The sequence below is a fragment of the Daphnia carinata genome, chromosome 3, assembly GCF_022539665.2.
Source record: "Daphnia carinata strain CSIRO-1 chromosome 3, CSIRO_AGI_Dcar_HiC_V3, whole genome shotgun sequence".
NCBI lineage: Eukaryota > Metazoa > Arthropoda > Branchiopoda > Diplostraca > Daphniidae > Daphnia > Daphnia carinata.
In genome coordinates, this window is record NC_081333.1 from 5,746,801 (window position 1) to 5,758,839 (window position 12,039).

The window sequence follows — 12,039 nt, forward strand, 5'->3', positions numbered from 1 at the left end:
TAGATAATGAAACTGCTTCTATAACAGTATATTCACATTGAATACACGTATATTTGATGCTGTTTGAATGTAGATATTGAAACTCACTGTATCACAATATATTCACATTGAATACACGTATATTTGATGCTGTTTGAATGTAGATCATGAAACTGATTCTATAACACTATATTCACATTGAATACACGTATATTTGATGCTGTTTGAATGTAGATATTGAAACTCACTGTATCACACTATATTCACAATGAATACACGTATATTTGATGCTGTTTGAATGTAGATAATGAAACTGCTTCTATAACACTATATTCACATTGAATACACGTATATTTGATGCTGTTTGAATGTAGATCATGAAACTGATTCTATAACACTATATTCACATTGAATACACGTATATTTGATGCTGTTTGAATGTAGATATTGAAACTCACTGTATCACACTATATTCACATTGAATACACGTATATTTGATGCTGTTTGAATGTAGATATTGAAACTCACTTCTATCACACTATATTCACATTGAATACACGTATATTTGATGCTGTTTGAATGTAGATATTGAAACTGATTCTATAACACTATATTCACATTGAATACACGTATATTTGATGCTGTTTGAATGTAGATATTGAAACTCACTGTATCACACTATATTCACATTGAATACACGTATATTTGATGCTGTTTGAATGTAGATATTGAAACTGATTCTATAACACTATATTCACATTGAATACACGTATATTTGATGCTGTTTGAATGTAGATATTAAACTGATTCTATAACACTATATTCACATTGAATACACGTATATTTGATGCTGTTTGAATGTAGATATTGAAACTCACTGTATCACACTATATTCACATTGAATACACGTATATTTGATGCTGTTTGAATGTAGATAATGAAACTGATTCTATAACACTATATTCACATTGAATACACGTATATTTGATGCTGTTTGAATGTAGATCATGAAACTGATTCTATAACACTATATTCACATTGAATACACGTATATTTGATGCTGTTTGAATGTAGATATTGAAACTCACTGTATCACACTATATTCACATTGAATACACGTATATTTGATGCTGATTGAATGTAGATATTGAAACTGATTATATAACACTATATTCACATTGAATACACGTATATTTGATGCTGTTTGAATGTAGAAATTGAAACTCACTGTATCACACTATATTCACATTGAATACACGTATATTTGATGCTGTTTGAATGTAGATATTGAAACTGATTCTATAACACTATATTCACATTGAATACACGTATATTTGATGCTGTTTGAATGTAGATATTGAAACTCACTGTATCACACTATATTCACATTGAATACACGTATATTTGATGCTGTTTGAATGTAGATATTGAAACTGATTCTATAACACTATATTCACATTGAATACACGTATATTTGATGCTGTTTGAATGTAGATATTGAAACTCACTGTATCACACTATATTCACATTGAATACACGTATATTTGATGCTGTTTGAATGTAGATAATGACCCTCACTGTATAACACTATATTCACATTGAATACACGTATATTTGATGCTGTTTGAATGTAGATATTGAAACTGATTCTATAACACTATATTCACATTGAATACACGTATATTTGATGCTGTTTGAATGTAGATATTGAAACTGATTCTATAACACTATATTCACATTGAATACACGTATATTTGATGCTGTTTGAATGTAGATATTGAAACTGACTGTATCACACTATATTCACATTGAATACACGTATATTTGATGCTGTTTGAATGTAGATATTGAAACTGATTCTATAACACTATATTCACATTGAATACACGTATATTTGATGCTGTTTGAATGTAGATATTGAAACTCACTGTATCACACTATATTCACATTGAATACACGTATATTTGATGCTGTTTGAATGTAGATATTGAAACTCACTGTATCACACTATATTCACATTGAATACACGTATATTTGATGCTGTTTGAATGTAGATATTGAAACTGATTCTATAACACTATATTCACATTGAATACACGTATATTTGATGCTGTTTGAATGTAGATATTGAAACTGATTCTATAACACTATATTCACATTGAATACACGTATATTTGATGCTGTTTGAATGTAGATATTGAAACTGATTCTATAACACTATATTCACATTGAATACACGTATATTTGATGCTGTTTGAATGTAGATATTGAAACTGATTCTATAACACTATATTCACATTGAATACACGTATATTTGATGCTGTTTGAATGTAGATATTGAAACTCACTGTATCACACTATATTCACATTGAATACACGTATATTTGATGCTGTTTGAATGTAGATATTGAAACTGATTCTATAACACTATATTCACATTGAATACACGTATATTTGATGCTGTTTGAATGTAGATATTGAAACTCACTGTATCACACTATATTCACATTGAATACACGTATATTTGATGCTGTTTGAATGTAGATATTGAAACTGATTCTATAACACTATATTCACATTGAATACACGTATATTTGATGCTGTTTGAATGTAGATATTGAAACTCACTGTATCACACTATATTCACATTGAATACACGTATATTTGATGCTGTTTGAATGTAGATATTGAAACTGATTCTATAACACTATATTCACATTGAATACACGTATATTTGATGCTGTTTGAATGTAGATATTGAAACTGATTCTATAACACTATATTCACATTGAATACACGTATATTTGATGCTGTTTGAATGTAGATATTGAAACTCACTGTATCACACTATATTCACATTGAATACACGTATATTTGATGCTGTTTGAATGTAGATATTGAAACTGATTCTATAACACTATATTCACATTGAATACACGTATATTTGATGCTGTTTGAATGTAGATATTGAAACTGATTCTATAACACTATATTCACATTGAATACACGTATATTTGATGCTGTTTGAATGTAGATATTGAAACTCACTGTATCACACTATATTCACATTGAATACACGTATATTTGATGCTGTTTGAATGTAGATATTGAAACTGATTCTATAACACTATATTCACATTGAATACACGTATATTTGATGCTGTTTGAATGTAGATATTGAAACTCACTGTATCACACTATATTCACATTGAATACACGTATATTTGATGCTGTTTGAATGTAGATATTGAAACTCACTGTATCACACTATATTCACATTGAATACACGTATATTTGATGCTGTTTGAATGTAGATATTGAAACTGATTCTATAACACTATATTCACATTGAATACACGTATATTTGATGCTGTTTGATTGTAGATATTGAAACTGATTCTATAACACTATATTCACATTGAATACACGTATATTTGATGCTGTTTGAATGTAGATATTGAAACTGATTCTATAACACTATATTCACATTGAATACACGTATATTTGATGCTGTTTGAATGTAGATATTGAAACTGATTCTATAACACTATATTCACATTGAATACACGTATATTTGATGCTGTTTGAATGTAGATATTGAAACTGATTCTATAACACTATATTCACATTGAATACACGTATATTTGATGCTGTTTGAATGTAGATATTGAAACTCACTGTATCACACTATATTCACATTGAATACACGTATATTTGATGCTGTTTGAATGTAGATATTGAAACTGATTCTATAACACTATATTCACATTGAATACACGTATATTTGATGCTGTTTGAATGTAGATATTGAAACTCACTGTATCACACTATATTCACATTGAATACACGTATATTTGATGCTGTTTGAATGTAGATATTGAAACTCACTCTATAACACTATATTCACATTGAATACACGTATATTTGATGCTGTTTGAATGTAGATATTGAAACTCACTGTATCACACTATATTCACATTGAATACACGTATATTTGATGCTGTTTGAATGTAGATATTGAAACTGATTCTGTAACACTATATTCACATTGAATACACGTATATTTGATGCTGTTTGAATGTAGATATTGAAACTGATTCTATAACACTATATTCACATTGAATACACGTATATTTGATGCTGTTTGAATGTAGATATTGAAACTGATTCTATAACACTATATTCACATTGAATACACGTATATTTGATGCTGTTTGAATGTAGATATTGAAACTCACTGTATCACACTATATTCACATTGAATACACGTATATTTGATGCTGTTTGAATGTAGATATTGAAACTGATTCTATAACACTATATTCACATTGAATACACGTATATTTGATGCTGTTTGAATGTAGATATTGAAACTGATTCTATAACACTATATTCACATTGAATACACGTATATTTGATGCTGTTTGAATGTAGATATTGAAACTGATTCTATAACACTATATTCACATTGAATACACGTATATTTGATGCTGTTTGAATGTAGATATTGAAACTGATTCTATAACACTATATTCACATTGAATACACGTATATTTGATGCTGTTTGAATGTAGATATTGAAACTGACTATATCACACTATATTCACATTGAATACACGTATATTTGATGCTGTTTGAATGTAGATATTGAAACTGATTCTATAACACTATATTCACATTGAATACACGTATATTTGATGCTGTTTGAATGTAGATATTGAAACTGATTCTATAACACTATATTCACATTGAATACACGTATATTTGATGCTGTTTGAATGTAGATATTGAAACTGATTCTATAACACTATATTCACATTGAATACACGTATATTTGATGCTGTTTGAATGTAGATATTGAAACTGATTCTATAACACTATATTCACATTGAATACACGTATATTTGATGCTGTTTGAATGTAGATATTGAAACTGATTCTATAACACTATATTCACATTGAATACACGTATATTTGATGCTGTTTGAATGTAGATATTGAAACTGATTCTATAACACTATATTCACATTGAATACACGTATATTTGATGCTGTTTGAATGTAGATATTGAAACTGATTCTATAACACTATATTCACATTGAATACACGTATATTTGATGCTGTTTGAATGTAGATATTGAAACTGATTCTATAACACTATATTCACATTGAATACACGTATATTTGATGCTGTTTGAATGTAGATATTGAAACTCACTGTATCACACTATATTCACATTGAATACACGTATATTTGATGCTGTTTGAATGTAGATATTGAAACTCATTCTATAACACTATATTCACATTGAATACACGTATATTTGATGCTGTTTGAATGTAGATATTGAAACTGATTCTATAACACTATATTCACATTGAATACACGTATATTTGATGCTGTTTGAATGTAGATATTGAAACTCACTGTATCACACTATATTCACATTGAATACACGTATATTTGATGCTGTTTGAATGTAGATATTGAAACTGATTCTATAACACTATATTCACATTGAATACACGTATATTTGATGCTGTTTGAATGTAGATATTGAAACTGATTCTATAACACTATATTCACATTGAATACACGTATATTTGATGCTGTTTGAATGTAGATATTGAAACTCACTGTATCACACTATATTCACATTGAATACACGTATATTTGATGCTGTTTGAATGTAGATATTGAAACTGATTCTATAACACTATATTCACATTGAATACACGTATATTTGATGCTGTTTGAATGTAGATATTGAAACTGATTCTATAACACTATATTCACATTGAATACACGTATATTTGATGCTGTTTGAATGTAGATATTGAAACTCACTGTATCACACTATATTCACATTGAATACACGTATATTTGATGCTGTTTGAATGTAGATATTGAAACTGATTCTATAACACTATATTCACATTGAATACACGTATATTTGATGCTGTTTGAATGTAGATATTGAAACTCACTGTATAACACTATATTCACATTGAATACACGTATATTTGATGCTGTTTGAATGTACATTAAGAAAATGATTCTATAACACTATATTCACATTGAATACACGTATATTTGATGCTGTTTGAATGTAGATATTGAAACTGATTCTATAACACTATATTCACATTGAATACATGTATATTTGATGCTGTTTGACACTATATTATATTCACATTGAATACACGTATATTTGATGCTGTTTGAATGTAGATATTGAAACTGATTCTATAACACTATATTCACATTGAATACACGTATATTTGATGCTGTTTGAATGTAGATATTGAAACTGATTCTATAACACTATATTCACATTGAATACACGTATATTTGATGCTGTTTGAATGTAGATATTGAAACTGATTCTATAACACTATATTCACATTGAATACACGTATATTTGATGCTGTTTGAATGTAGATATTGAAACTCACTGTATCACACTATATTCACATTGAATACACGTATATTTGATGCTGTTTGAATGTAGATATTGAAACTCATTCTATAACACTATATTCACATTGAATACACGTATATTTGATACTGTTTGAATGTAGATCATGAAAGAGATTCTATAACACTATATTCACATTGAATACACGTATATTTGATGCTGTTTGAATGTAGATATTGAAACTCACTGTATCACACTATATTCACATTGAATACACGTATATTTGATGCTGTTTGAATGTAGATATTGAAACTGATTCTATAACACTATATTCACATTGAATACACGTATATTTGATGCTGTTTGAATGTAGATATTGAAACTCACTGTATCACACTATATTCACATTGAATACACGTATATTTGATGCTGTTTGAATGTAGATATTGAAACTCACTGTATCACACTATATTCACATTGAATACACGTATATTTGATGCTGTTTGAATGTAGATATTGAAACTCACTCTATCACACTATATTCACATTGAATACACGTATATTTGATGCTGTTTGAATGTAGATATTGAAACTCACTGTATCACACTATATTCACATTGAATACACGTATATTTGATGCTGTTTGAATGTAGATATTGAAACTCACTCTATCACACTATATTCACATTGAATACACGTATATTTGATGCTGTTTGAATGTAGATATTGAAACTGATTCTATAACACTATATTCACATTGAATACACGTATATTTGATGCTGTTTGAATGTAGATATTGAAACTGCTTCTATAACACTATATTCACATTGAATAACGTATATTTGATGCTGTTTGAATGTAGATATTGAAACTCACTTAATCACACTATATTCACATTGAATACACGTATATTTGATGCTGTTTGAATGTAGATATTGAAACTCACTGTATCACACTATATTCACATTGAATACACGTATATTTGATGCTGTTTGAATGTAGATATTGAAACTCATTCTATCACACTATATTCACATTGAATACACGTATATTTGATGCTGTTTGAATGTAGATATTGAAACTCACTGTATCACACTATATTCACATTGAATACACGTATATTTGATGCTGTTTGAATGTAGATATTGAAACTGATTCTATAACACTATATTCACATTGAATACACGTATATTTGATGCTGTTTGAATGTAGATATTGAAACTCACTGTATCACACTATATTCACATTGAATACACGTATATTTGATGCTGTTTGAATGTAGATATTGAAACTCATTCTATAACACTATATTCACATTGAATACACGTATATTTGATGCTGTTTGAATGTAGATATTGAAACTGATTCTATAACACTATATTCACATTGAATACACGTATATTTGATGCTGTTTGAATGTAGATATTGAAACTCACTGTATCACACTATATTCACATTGAATACACGTATATTTGATGCTGTTTGAATGTTGATCATGAAACTGATTCTATAACACTATATTCACATTGAATACACGTATATTTGATGCTGTTTGAATGTAGATATTGAAACTGATTCTATAACACTATATTCACATTGAATACACGTATATTTGATGCTGTTTGAATGTAGATATTGAAACTGATTCTATAACACTATATTCACATTGAATACACGTATATTTGATGCTGTTTGAATGTAGATATTGAAACTGATTCTATAACACTATATTCACATTGAATACACGTATATTTGATGCTGTTTGAATGTAGATATTGAAACTGATTCTATAACACTATATTCACATTGAATACACGTATATTTGATGCTGTTTGAATGTAGATATTGAAACTCACTGTATCACACTATATTCACTGTATCACACTATATTCACATTGAATACACGTATATTTGATGCTGTTTGAATGTAGATATTGAAACTGATTCTATAACACTATATTCACATTGAATACACGTATATTTGATGCTGTTTGAATGTAGATATTGAAACTCATTGTATCACACTATATTCACATTGAATACACGTATATTTGATGCTGTTTGAATGTAGATATTGAAACTCACTGTATCACACTATATTCACATTGAATACACGTATATTTGATGCTGTTTGAATGTAGATATTGAAACTGATTCTATAACACTATATTCACATTGAATACACGTATATTTGATGCTGTTTGAATGTAGATATTGAAACTCACTGTATCACACTATATTCACATTGAATACACGTATATTTGATGCTGTTTGAATGTAGATATTGAAACTCATTCTATCACACTATATTCACATTGAATACACGTATATTTGATGCTGTTTGAATGTAGATATTGAAACTCACTGTATCACACTATATTCACATTGAATACACGTATATTTGATGCTGTTTGAATGTAGATATTGAAACTCACTATATCACACTATATTCACATTGAATACACGTATATTTGATGCTGTTTGAATGTAGATATTGAAACTCACTGTATCACACTATATTCACATTGAATACACGTATATTTGATGCTGTTTGAATGTAGATATTGAAACTCACTGTATCACACTATATTCACATTGAATACACGTATATTTGATGCTGTTTGAATGTAGATATTGAAACTCACTGTATCACACTATATTCACATTGAATACACGTATATTTGATGCTGTTTGAATGTAGATATTGAAACTCACTGTATCACACTATATTCACATTGAATACACGTATATTTGATGCTGTTTGAATGTAGATATTGAAACTGCTTCTATAACACTATATTCACATTGAATACACGTATATTTGATGCTGTTTGAATGTAGATATTGAAACTGATTCTATAACACTATATTCACATTGAATACACGTATATTTGATGCTGTTTGAATGTAGATATTGAAACTCACTGTATCACACTATATTCACATTGAATACACGTATATTTGATGCTGTTTGAATGTAGATATTGAAACTGATTCTATAACACTATATTCACATTGAATACACGTATATTTGATGCTGTTTGAATGTAGATATTGAAACTCACTGTATCACACTATATTCACATTGAATACACGTATATTTGATGCTGTTTGAATGTAGATATTGAAACTCACTGTATCACACTATATTCACATTGAATACACGTATATTTGATGCTGTTTGAATGTAGATATTGAAACTCACTGTATCACACTATATTCACATTGAATACACGTATATTTGATGCTGTTTGAATGTAGATAATGAAACTGCTTCTATAACAGTATATTCACATTGAATACACGTATATTTGATGCTGTTTGAATGTAGATATTGAAACTGTTTGTATCACACTATATTCACATTGAATACACGTATATTTGATGCTGTTTGAATGTAGATATTGACACTACACGAAATAAGATAGATAAGGATGTTTCGAGACTTACTGTGAGCTCATGGTGGAGAGCGGCGACTGGCGGAGAAATGACGCAACACAATTCAGTAAGTGACACAGGGTTTGTATTATAGCACTTTTGGACACGGAGCACCGTACACTTCGACTCACAAAAACAGACTGCTTTACAATTTTTCGGGGAGAACATTTTATAGGTAAGTAGAAGGTCGAATTGGTTAGCACTTCGGGAAGGGCAGGGGATTTTGCCGTGTAAATTTAACACAGAGGTGCGAAAAGGGGCATGGGGCGGTTCTCGGAGGTTAAAGTCCTCCGTGGGAACCAAGGTCGGTGTGGGGAGAAGCGGTGCCGGTGGGTCGTCCCTTACATACCTTACGGCCGTGGAAGATTGCGTCCCGCAATCACGATGTAAGGATGAGGGGTAGAGTTGACTCGCTATCGTAGGAGTGATATCCAGATGTCTCGCTTGGAGAGTCGGATATGTTGATTACCTCTACTTCGTTCTGCACCCAATTTTCTTCTTGCGCTGGACCAGGTGATACTGGTGGAGCCAAAAAGGTTTCGTCGAGGGGTTCTTCGGGCCTATAGTCTCCGAACGTCGGCGTGGAGCACCTCGGGAAGTGGTCGCCGTAGTCGTACCCCTTCTGAAACCCAGTGTTTACGTAGTACTGGGTGGGGATATATTCTCGGGTGCGGGGGTCGTCGTCGTCGGTGACAAAATGGCCTGGCGTAACTCCGACGCGCCATGATGCCCGGTCTTCTTCTGCTCCGTCTAATTTCCTTTTCTTGCTGCGGTGTCGCTCGATGCTGTCGTTCAACGCCGCCGTATGCAGGCTCCTGCCGGCAATGGGAAGCTGATTGTCGTCATCTTCGGCCCCTACGCCATGGTAACGGATAAAGACGAAGCTTGCGCCCGAACAGTTCCTGAAATTTTGAGGTGTACGCCAGCCGAGGGTGGTGCGGTGGTAGGAGACGGTTGGTTGGCTATTTTCGACGGGTCGACACCAGGGGCAGATATCCTCCGTGTGGCTGTGGCCGCACACAGGGTAAGCGTTTGCCATAGTTCTTCTTGCTGTTGAAGGTATACTGATTCTGTTGACGTCGGGTTGTAGCTTAAATAATGCGACCGGTAGGGACGAGGAGGCTTATTTTTTTGGATTCGACCAATGGCGAAAAAGGTGGTGGGGAAAACGATGGCGACCAAGGTCAACGTAGGGGTTTGATCGTGGGAAAAAGGGTGAACGGTTGATCGTGGGAAAGAAAAACGGCGGAAGGTGAGTTGTAGGTTCGAGACTCAGTTTCGACAGAACGACATTACTAATTTGTAAGAAAACAAAATGACAAAACACATGAAATGGGAGTTGCATGACACTGTGATTTAAAACTGCTTTTTTGTTAGGGGGTGGTAACTCGAGTTTTGGTTACTGATCCTTTTGTTAGGTCGGTGTACTGTAGGCCGGAGTCGGTGTAGGTCGTAGTCGACCTGGGTGTAGGAGGTAGGTTTAGTCGTCAGGCAATAAGGGCAAGGATTACGCAAAACAAAAAAAAAATGCAGAATATACGAGAAATTCAAAAAAGTTATGCGAAAAATGTAAAAAAAATCCAAAAAAAAAAACCCACAAGAGAGGGCAAAATATAAGGAAAAAACCGAAAATATTCATAACAATCAATGGCAGGAGGAGTATTGGCTAACAACCGCATCTAGAGGGTTTAGTCATGGGCCAAAACATGGCATTTATGATAATCCGAAGGAAAGAAATATGAAAAGCATAATAAACGGCCTGTTTAGGTAAGTGGGATGGCATAGATTTTCGAAATTTGGGAGAGCGTCTCAGATAGCCTAATTGATTAAGGCCCCCAAAGTTAAGTGGGATCTGCAGACAGGACTTGGGTTCGAATCCCACGTTGGAAATTCTAAGGCAGAGGCGAAGGGCCAATCTGGCGCGACCGGTAAAATGGTTGGGCGACCGTCAGACCACCTGGAGCTGAAAACCGAAAGTGGAGGGGAGATAATCGCCGCCGGAGCTAGCGCCCGGTGAAGGTGGAAAGATGTCTCCCTGAAGCGGCTGGGCCTGAACTAACGCTGAGGCAACCTCTCAGCGGGTAGCAAGTGGAGTGCTTAGGAAACCTCCAGCTAGCGTGGTGACGCTGGTGGCGCCACGAGCTCAAAACAGCCGACGATCAGTCCTTTTAGTCGTTTTCTTCCTTCATTTTAGAGTTGATCC